The sequence below is a fragment of the Anomalospiza imberbis genome, chromosome 4, assembly GCF_031753505.1.
Source record: "Anomalospiza imberbis isolate Cuckoo-Finch-1a 21T00152 chromosome 4, ASM3175350v1, whole genome shotgun sequence".
NCBI classification, from domain to species: Eukaryota; Metazoa; Chordata; class Aves; order Passeriformes; family Viduidae; genus Anomalospiza; species Anomalospiza imberbis.
The window spans coordinates 21,292,203-21,303,194 of NC_089684.1; the positions used below are offsets into that span (position 1 = coordinate 21,292,203).

General features: G+C 36.2%; 1 long non-coding RNA gene across 1 annotated transcript; it reads right to left on the bottom strand.

Moving 5' to 3' along the window:
• Positions 1 to 655: 655 nt before the first annotated feature.
• Positions 656 to 9,924, bottom strand: LOC137473373 (uncharacterized). The gene is made up of 3 exons (XR_010998734.1): positions 9,603 to 9,924; positions 8,226 to 8,332; positions 656 to 832 (listed from the first exon to the last, which is right to left on the bottom strand). It is a non-coding gene; the product is annotated as an uncharacterized lncRNA (long non-coding RNA).
• Positions 9,925 to 10,992: the final 1,068 nt, after the last annotated feature.

Sequence of the window (10,992 nt, forward strand, 5' to 3'; positions counted from 1 at the left end):
GGACGATGAAAATAATATTATTGTGTTTCCACAGCAACACAAATGTGTATGCCATGATGCAAAATACATTCACAGTATGCAAAGGAAAAAAATGTCTTATATATAGTAACATAACAGATGAAAGATCCCCATCCAGCTCAAGGACAGTTTTTCTTCCCAGTAACCCACATAAAATAAAATCAATCTAGAATTTACATTTTTCTGTTTCTATGCTGTGCACTGACACAGATCTACTGCACATCCATGAAGCAACCCACATTTTTTTTTTTTTATTTCAAGCCCAATAGGTGCTTTACTTTGTATGGTTAATAAAGGACATCATCCAGGAACCGTTTTCTTCCTCTATTTCCAAATGTAAATTGGAAATGCTTTCCTGACCCATTTGTTATTTTTAATTTGAGAAGTGTGGAACACTATAGAATGGACAAAATAAATAGCACCATGGGCAAAAAATTAAGCTTGAAACTGTAGGCACAGTGATGATTGACTGGGTCTTGGCTGCCAGACTCAACCCTAGAGGATTCAGCACTGCTCAGGTACAGACCAGCACTGTGATTCACACACAAGTACCCAGCAAGGTGTGAGGGGTGCAGCACACACCAAGTTTTCCAAGAATCAACACCTGTGGTGTGAAATAGACTCAGTCCTTGGTTGGATTTGTTGGTTTTATTAGAACAGCCTTACAGGGAAGATTTATCTGCACAAAGGCTATGCCATGCATATGCAATAACTCCTAAACACATCATGTACACAAAGGTTGCTGTTCATATCCCATGTACCACATTTTTCTTCAGGATGACTCTGGCAGTCATAGAAAATCTTTATCCATCACCTATGAAAAACCACAACCAAAACTGTCACTCAATCCTTAGCAGAGGTGCCAGTAACTGAAAGGTATGGAGATGAAAGAAGTGATTTTTCCCTACAAACTCATCTTCCTGATGGTGCATGCTGACACCCTGTTACTCTAAAATCTGTGAAGAAAAGGAGAAATTGTTTTCATTACTACCAGACTACCCCCAGTTGTACCTGTGCACCTACAGGATCTTATAAACTGTGAATGAGATATAACTGAACCAAATTTATTTCTGCTTTCAAAAAGTCATAGCCAACATCTTCTAGGAGTCAGTTCCTCACAGCTCTGTTCCTGATTTTACTATGAAATGTCAGCCTCAGGTTACAGCAAAACTGAAACAGAACTGTGGGACAACGTAGGAAAGGTTGGCTGGATGAACTATTTGTGAAATATAATTATTTTATTTTTGATGAGAAAAGAGTGATCAGGGTCACAGATACAAGTATTTACAAGTGCAAACTATTATCCTAAGAACTCTAGGATTTAGCTAGGGAAAAATACATTTACTGGAATGAACACTGACAAGTAAAATATTTAATCCCTAAAGTTTTATTTCCCCCTAACATAAAATAATATTACTTTGAATGGTCCATAAATAACATTAATGGAGAGATTTTGAATGGTAAATCTCTAATGATATACGAGAGAGGACTTAAATAGGTTTAACTGGGCTCTTTCTCAAACTTGGCAACTGCGTTACAAATGGTTTTAGAGTTTTTTAAGCAGCATTATAATCTGTTATCTTTTTGGATCAAGTCCTAAAAAAGCTTTTTGTTCCAAATTTGCAAACACCACCAATGCAGAAGCAACGGGAGGAAAAGCATTTTTTAGTGGCCCTACCAAGTTCAGAGAAAACACCACTTTAGTGCTCTGTGGTGTGATGGGAGCTCTCTACAGATGCCAATGAGTGGTCATGCAAAGCCTTGACTGGGCTTCAACACATGGAGTATGTAAAGAAATGGACATGGAAACACATGGAGTATGTTTTTGTAGCAAACTTCTGCCAACAGAGCTGCTACCTGAGCTCACATCTAGAGCCCAAATGGGTTAAATGCTGCTTTTTTTAAATTAGTGTTCCAATACAGCATTACTCAAAAATAGTGTGAGATAGTCAAGGGTTATTGATCACATTTTACTAAGTTAAATAAGAGAAGCAGAAAGATGGGGAAAGTTTGTCCGAATTAGCATAGGAATGCTTTCCTTCCCACCCTGTGCTGAGGCCCTTCTAGCCCTCATCTCTGCGCCTCAAGCAAAGCTAGTAACACTGGGACATAAACCACAGGTCACAATTTGAGGTCATGTGAATTGACAATATTCCCCCCACACGATAATTTTAAGCAAAATAAAAATTCCATCAATAGTGAGTCATCTACAGAGGTTCAGTCTAAGATCAGAAACAGGACTAAAACTGTGGCTGGAGTAGGAAACAGCCCAAAGCACTGTCTTAGAAAGCGTGCAATGAATTTATGTGGAAAAGGCTTCGGCCGCACACATTCGCAGCAAAATTGTGCATTAATCTATAACCTTCTCTGCTTCACATGCTGAACAATTTTGAATGCAATAAAATAAGAGTTAAATTTACTGAACTGATGATATATGTATGCCAAAGCTTACCCCTCTGAAAATATAATACTGTCTCTAGTATGATTTAGAGAAATAATTCTGAAAAAGCATGTTGCATACAAATAACAAATCAAAATCCCTCTAACTAGCAAGCTTTTAAGTATATAGAAGAAGATAATTGTTCAAAAGTATAATTACAGAGGGAAGTTTGGTTTTAATTTTTGTTTTTATATTTATTTTGATTTTGGTTATGTGTCACAAAAAATATGAAAATTATTTAAATTTGTATTTAGCATGCATTACCTTGGTTAAAATGCCATACAGAGGATTTTACTAAGTCAACATTAAGATACCTTAATTCCAGCATTAGAAAGAAACACTATTTAAAAATACAATAACATTTCTACTCTGCTGTAAAATTTCTGAGCTACCTAGATGTTATGCTTTACAAATATTTCTACACTGTAAATACAAATTAAGAAAAAAATCCACAATCAGAAATTCCACCTCTCCCCCTTCTTACAACATACACTTCCAGAGTAACTTTCTTCATCTTTATCAGCTTCTGTATCTAAATATTTTTTCCAAAAGGCTTCTACAGTATGACTCCCTAAATTGTGCATTAATCTCCTACAGATCACATTTTCAGTCAGATATTGAAATGAAAGCATTTTTGACAACTTAAAATGATAGTCAACTGAAATCCATGGTTTTAGTGCTAATAAAGATATTACGTTAAGCAAAACTTATGCCTTTCAAAATTCAAGGAAAGAGGTATATATTCAGAATTTAAATTGCACATTTATACAATCAGAATTTCTATACAAATTAAACTCCTGGCCAAGTTATTCTAAAATAACAACAATAATAGTCAGCTCAAATGAGATCAACTTGTGTTTTTACTTTCTCTGCCTCGATCAGTAGTATTTATTCCTTTTTTATTTCTATGTAATTAATCATCTAGAAAAACTAAACTCTGTCATCAATGAAATCAGTTCTAGCAAAGTCAAAATATTATTCAGAGGAATTTTTTCTCCAGTTTTCTTGTACAAAAATTAGGAATTCCTCCACTGAATAGACTTATCGGCGTACATAGTCAGCAAGAAAAAAGAATTCAAAGCCCGTGGCTGAACAGACTTTTTGCAAATGGGCGATCACTGCTGTTTATTTTTTTCACATCATGAAATGAAATTTTCAAGGCTTGTTTTTCTCTAATGGCTATTGTAGAATAGAATACCTTCAGCATCATATTTTTTCCTTATATTTAAGTGCAGTATGGGAGAAAAACAATACTGAGGCTGAATTACATCTGTTAGTGATCATATAATTTCATATTCATATATAATCTTCGCTACACAAGATTTCATCAGTGGCTGTGCTTCATATAACAAGGACAGCAATTACTAAGAGAGTTTTAACACCCCTCCTAAAATCAAAACCTCTTTCAAAAGCCAAATTAGATATATTGGAAAAAAATGTCTGCTACAAATATTTTTATCAAAAAGAAAGAACTTTTTAAATAAGTTTTCTTCTAACTTCTCGATCTACTTTTCACTTTACTTTTCATTTCTGTATTTTCTGTGCTTTCACCAAATTCCTTGTAGTCTTGTAGCACATAACGATTCCTTTGCTTTCAGATAAGGAAAATAATTCAGTATTTTTTGCAAATTTAGGTGTCTAAACCAAAAATGCAGGCACGTGTCCAATCACTCAAGGAAAAAAGATATCTTCAAAGCCACTCAAGTAAAGGGGAGGGAGCCATGTATGGTAATCCTGAACGGAGTATTTTGAGAAAGAATGAAAGACAATAAGACTGTACATCTTTTAGGCAGGGTATGAAGAACGCAGACAGGAAAAGACAGCAGGCAGCACACTATGTTGAATGAAAGACTCATAGAGCTACTGAGAAAAAAAGGTCACCTAACACATTTCTTCTTCTATTAAGGAAATTATGCATCCTTAAGGATGATTTAACGTCATTAATTTTGCTTCAAAGGTCAATCTATTAAATAAATATTCTCTCCTACTTAGAAAACTTTATTTTTTACTAACTCAAAAGAAATGAAGTTGCTAAAATTAATGTGCTGTAATATAGATGCTCATCATCTGATATTTTCCTCTTCAGTCTCCATGGTGGAAAATATGGATACTTTATTTGGCTATTCATGGCAGTGATCTTAAAGTGAAATACAACACACTTCTTTTTGACACTGCTTCAATTAAAATACTTCAGCAGAAAGAAACTATGAAAAAATATATCCCAATGCTGCCCTTTAAGCCTTTTTGAACACCACACTAAGTTATTATCCCACAAGTCCCCTGAATTACATTTGCAAGACTCCCTGCCATAATAATTGGTATGATCAAAGCAGTTCAAAGCCATTTAGTAGAAAAATTAATGTCTTGGATTTAATACTGAAGAAAAAAAAAAAACAAACAAAAAAAACCACACCAAAACAACCCACAAACACAAAACAAAACCCAATTTATTTAGGTTTTCACGTAAACAAATAAAAATAAACAATCAAACCCATTATGTCATGTGTAATTTTTGATCAAATTTATAAGACATTGCCATAATCCTGATGTTAATACCTCTACTGAAAATCTCAATGAAGTAACTTTTCATGGAATAAAGAAAACTGTTCTGCCAGAGGAAAAATATCAGAATATAGCTTTTTTCTCCCAGTTCAAAGTCACTGTTCAATATTTGCTGAGCGTTCGATTTTGCAACACCTTGAGCCTGATTCAGTTGGTGCCAAATCCCATGGAGCTGTACCTCTTCCTTCAGTTAAATATTGGATCACATCCCATCACAAGACAAACTATTCCCTATGATTAACACTTGGGAAACACAGCACTCTCGGTGCCACAAAACATTTGTAGAAAGGATTAAAATGCTTTCAAGATGTGAGAAGTAAAATTAAAAAATGAAGCTTCAAACAGGGCAAGGTTACTTTTAATCAAATACATCATGCAGATAAAACCTTATTTTTATGTATTTGTTTTCTTTAATCAAGAAATACTGATCTGGTATTCCAGAAGATTAAAGTTTTCTTACATCTAACTATGGCAATAAATCATCTGTATTTTTAACACATTTAAAAGTGTTGAGTTCCCTGTGCCTCAGTCACACAAGTGCAGAATTTTCCTACATTTAAATTAAGATCTTTGTCATTTCCAGATTCTTCAGGAATCTTTTCTCATAGGTCAGATTAAGATGTTTCTAGTGTGCCAGAATCATCATCTTTTTCTGTTTGTTTGTTTAAATGAGGATTCCTGTAGGAATTCTGTGAAATGTCAGCATAAAAATACCTTTATTTCTGTCCTTTGACTGGAATAGGGCAGATTGAAAATTCCTAAATTCAACCGCAGCTAGCAGTTCTCGTCCTACAGGGATTCCTGCAGTTCCTGTATTCCTGCTTTCACTTCATTTTTAAGCTGTTACAGATACCTTTTTATGAACTGATATATCTTCACAACTACTTTACAGGCATTTTGTGCTTCAGAATATTTTGCAGACTGAGTCTTCATCTTTTGCTCAAGCTAAGAAGTTTATCACATCTCCTTGCATATCTCTTTATTTAGTTTCCCAAATATATTTTTGAGCTATTTAACTGGGAAAAAGCCCTAACACCACACCCCACAATGACCAGAGTGTGACCTAACTCACACCATATAGATCATAGATAGTGATACCAAAAAGCTCAATATAAATTCAATTAGATAAAAATGGACTCTCTTCATATACTTAGACGTAGTAACTCTCTTGTTTTTCTAAGGCTTGCCTGTTAGTTGATGCTTCAAACCATACTTTGCTGCTGCCTTGTCTTTCAAGAAATCCTCCTTCACTTGCTTTCCCCTCCTCTATTTTCATTCCTCTGCCTGCCTATGAGGCACACTGTACTTACAGGTATCTTCTGAGTGTGCTGATGAAGCAGAGCCTGGAACTCACATTGTGTGAGAGAAGCAGGGCTGATAATTCCAAATTGAGAGAGCCACATTCAATGGAAGTGGTCTGCTCAACCTGCTGATTTTTGATATTGGTCCCAAATATCAAATATTACAGCATAAGTGGTGCACTTTACTCCAAAAAAGAACTTTTTCTCCCGGCTCAGATCCGAGAACTTCACATCTGGTTTGAAATAGTGATAAAAAAGAGAAAAGAAAGAAGAAAGGGAAAAAGAAAAGAGGAAAAATGTGGAAGCCAGGGAAAGAAAGAAGGAAAGGGGAAAACAAAATGAAATGAAAAAAGGAAAAAATGAAAAAAATAAAAGAAAAATTGAAAGAAAGGAAAAAAGGAAAACAATACAAAACAAAGTGGGGGGCGGGGGGAAGGAGAGGTTCACAGCATCCAGCTCCATTTTCCAGTCTGACACAGTTGTGGGTTTGGACTCAGAGTCACAGAGGCTCCAGGAATGTTTCTCTCCCTGTTTAATCACCACACCTCAGATAAGCACTTGCATTTAAGGGAATGAATCTCCCTTTGCAAAGCTATAAGAATCTTTCCAATTACACCAACAGGATCCTGGTCAGCACCTTTATGAGGATAACTACTAGAATTGCTAAAAACATCCTAAATTCTATCTCTACATGAAAGTATTCTAAATTAAGGTACTTTTGCTGCCTTGCAAAAAACTTGCTCAAACTTGTGTAAATCAGCACAGTCCTTGGCTCACACAATTTTAATAAGACCCATGTGTATTTAACCAGATTATATGACACATGTTAAGGTTCATGTTTGATATCAAATTAAGTATACAGATGATTTATGGAAAAGAGTTCACCTCCCTTTCCCCCACGTGAGGTTTAAAGACTAATCTTCAACCAGATCTTCCAACACTTTCTGCATTTAGGCCTTTCCCACTTGAAACCTTCAATGTTGTTTTTATTATCACAAGAGACCGATACCCAGACTAGCATCTGTTATTATTCCCTTACCTTCTCTCCCTGAGAGAATGCATGAACCTAGCACATATCACTATGATTACTGGATGCTGCTAAATTCCTAGAAAAAGTGCAGCATTGCTTTCCTTGTAGAAGGATTTGATAGCACTATTACTCTATGCACTAATGTGCTGCTTGGCTATAAAGGGAATTGCTGAGTGGTTTCTTTTAAAAAAATCTAACATACCAATAAAACAAGTTCCATAAAATAAATGAACACCCACCATTAGCTCTTACCCACAAGGATCAGCATGACAGATGTATTAATAATGACAGGCATTTGGCTGGAATAACTTTGGGAGGCAAAAATGTGAGTTAACGCCTCTCTCTCTCCAACAAGATGCTGAGCTTTAGCATCTGCTATCAAAAGCAGACAGGTGATGCTATAGGTCATTCACTACTTCTTGTCATTTCCACTGACAGAGAAGCTTCACAGGTCACCAGGGACATTAACAAAAATTATCTCCTCAGACTGAAACACAAATTCCCTGCTTCACCAGACAGCCCTTGGGCTTTCACTTCTACTCTTTCCAGGCAATCAATGCCCTGCTTTGAAGTGTACTTGGTCACTGTGACCCTAAAAACTCATTTCCATTTGTTCGTTTTTTTTTAATACAACATTTGTTCCATTTGTTCTTTTTTTTTTGGAATACTGGTGCCTGTATTTGGGGCTTCCTACTCACAGCCCTGGCCCCATTTCCCATCCTTAATACTTATTTTTGCAATGTTTTCCCCAGTGCTTTTTTTTTTTTATATATATATATATATAAAGAAATCTCTCTGTAGGTATTTAGTCAATACTGTAATGAAGTATCATTTTGTTTTTATAACATATGCATATTTTTATCCTACTGCTTACCATCTTTCTTCAGAAGGGAAACTAACCTGGTGAGGACTGTGATGCAAAAATTTCCTTCTTCTTTAGAACATGGTGCAAATGGGTACATTCAGGTATGTTGTAAAATCCTATAGGCAATGATGCCATTCAGAGAAAAATTTTCAGAACAGTAAATACTTCTGAATATAATACAGATATATTCATGTTTATATATGATCTTGCCTGATAAATTTGAATGAATGCATAGACCTGGAATGAATTAACTGTGTCTTGTTGCTTTCAGCAGACCCTGTCCTCAGCAAAGGACAGCAGTGTGTAGTTCTACTTATGGTCTGATTTCTTCCAGGCCAAAAAAGATGTCCCTCTAAGATTTATTGCCTGAATAGCCAGGCTGCACTGAAACCTTGGTATTTACATGGGATTTCAGTACATGCATATCACAAGGCTCATATCCCTCTTTTACAGATGGCTCTTCCAAAATAATTTGACAAGGGTTAAATTCCTTGCATGCTGAGACCACTTGCTGTCCTGTAGACAAATATACTTCTATTACTTTCCTCTACTGTGTACATAGGATTTCTCTGCAAAAATGATATATTCATAGGGTCACAGACTGTCTTTTTGTGCTGCATTTTACTGTACTTCAAGCAATGGGAGCACACTGAATAACAAGGGTGAACTGACTAACCAAATTACTAATAAACAGAAAATTCAAATTACTTGACAAAAAAAACCCCACAAAAACACACAGGAAAACCTAGTGAAAATGCTGTGACAGCAAAAGACCTTTATCTGTGTATATACACATAAACTGCTTCTTTCCACCGTGTATCTTGAGATTTGTGTCCTCTGTTTATTATCTTAGAATGAATTGATCACAGACTGATTATATAGAAATTGTTTACTCCACAAGATATCAGTAATGTTTCAACCTATGGGACCACTTTAATGGAATCCTGAACCTTTAGGTTTATCTACTCTACAATGTCTATGAATTTATTGGCTTAAGAAAAGTTAGGAACAGCCCAACAACATTTTAGAAACCTTCATTATGTGAGTTTTGCTCACATATCTCCATTAAAAGCAGATGCACAGTTAAATACCTTTTCTGGTCCTGACTTTCATTTGACAGATAAAGCCATTTTAGAACAATGCCCTATTAGTGCTAGCAATTTTATTCTACATGCTTTACTGATAAGACCTTAAATGGAGTACGACAGTGCATATAACAGGCAATATATCCAAAGAATTACAGATGACGTTTTATCTGTTCACAGAATGCTGTGCACATTTCTTTAAACTATCTCTGAGAATCTAGTCGTCATCATACAAATATTTTTCAAAATCTTATTTTAATGAAACACATTTAGAATCTTGTTTTAATGAAACACATTTTACCCTCTCATACACTGAAATGAAGTAAGAGTTTGCTGTACTTCTTGCTCCCCTTCAAGGAATCAAAGGCACAAGACAGTTTCATCACAAAACCAGTAGAACCACCTGCAATTCCAGTTGTCTGTCTCATCCCTCTTTCATTTCCTCTGCCTGACAGCAGGCCACTTGATATGCCTCCAGATGAAAAAAAAAAAAAAGGTAAAATGTTTTCATCCTTAGATATCAAGACTTGATTTTTCCCTCACTCCTATGAACTGGACTTTCAAAGCCTGGTCAGCTGGCTGAAGTTTGCCTTTCTCATTGCTGCCCTTCCAGCAAACAGAGGAGCTGTAGGAGTTTAAAATTTTTAAATCATAGTCACAGCTGTGATGAAGCCATCTGTCTCCTTTTGTCATGGTTTAGGAATAGTATTTCCCAATTTAGTGTATCCACTGAAACACTCTAAGCCATGTGCCGCTTGCTCCTGCAGTGGCTAAAAAGGAGAACTGGAGGAACAAAAGGTAAAGAGGACAGATTGACATAAGACCAATTTACTGAAAATGGCAATGAAATAAGAAAGTGATCAGTGACAGCAACAGTGTTAATAATAAAGAGTACGAGAGAGGGGAGTGATTTGTTCTCCACACAGAGCCCTAAAACACCTCATTGCTCACTTCCCACTAGGTGACTGGAAGGGCACCCTTTCCCCACCCCCAGAAAATAACTTTAGGTGCTATGGAATAACCTCCATGTCCTAACTATGCCCCCTCCTGACTACTGCAAAAATTAACCCTGTTCTGGCCAGAACCAGGACACCTTCCAAGCCTGTCAGCCATAGAAGAGCTGCTGACCACGTCTCCTCCATGAAAGCTGTGATAAGGAGGAGGAAGGCGGCTGTCCTTCTCTTTTGGGGACCTCACACTTAAACTCTCAGCTCACACACAAATGCAAGAAAGACAAGCATGACAGCAGGCTCTAATTCTGCAAATGCTTTAGCACTTTTCCAATAAAGGAAAGGCAGCTCAAGGTTTTGCAGAGCGTTGCAGGTTACAGTAAAAATGTGATCACAATCTACGTACAAGCAGCGTGCAGAGGACCAAGCCTACCACAGCGTGAACAACGTGCAGCCACTTAATTTCCCCCAGCTCATACCCAAAATACAGATATGGCCTGGAGGACATACATTGTCTCTTCCTTTATACAGCCTGATTAATGAAAGTACAGCCTGAAATGAAGTAACAATAACATATTTGAAACTTTCTTGTTCCAGTAAAATGCCTTTCTGTTCAATTTGCGACTTATTATGCTTGAAGATGACAAAACTCTAAACAAAGGTAGCGGGAGGGTCTAAAAGATAAAAATAATGAAAATTTTTTCCAAAAAACCCCAATATCAGACATAAATTTTTTTGTAA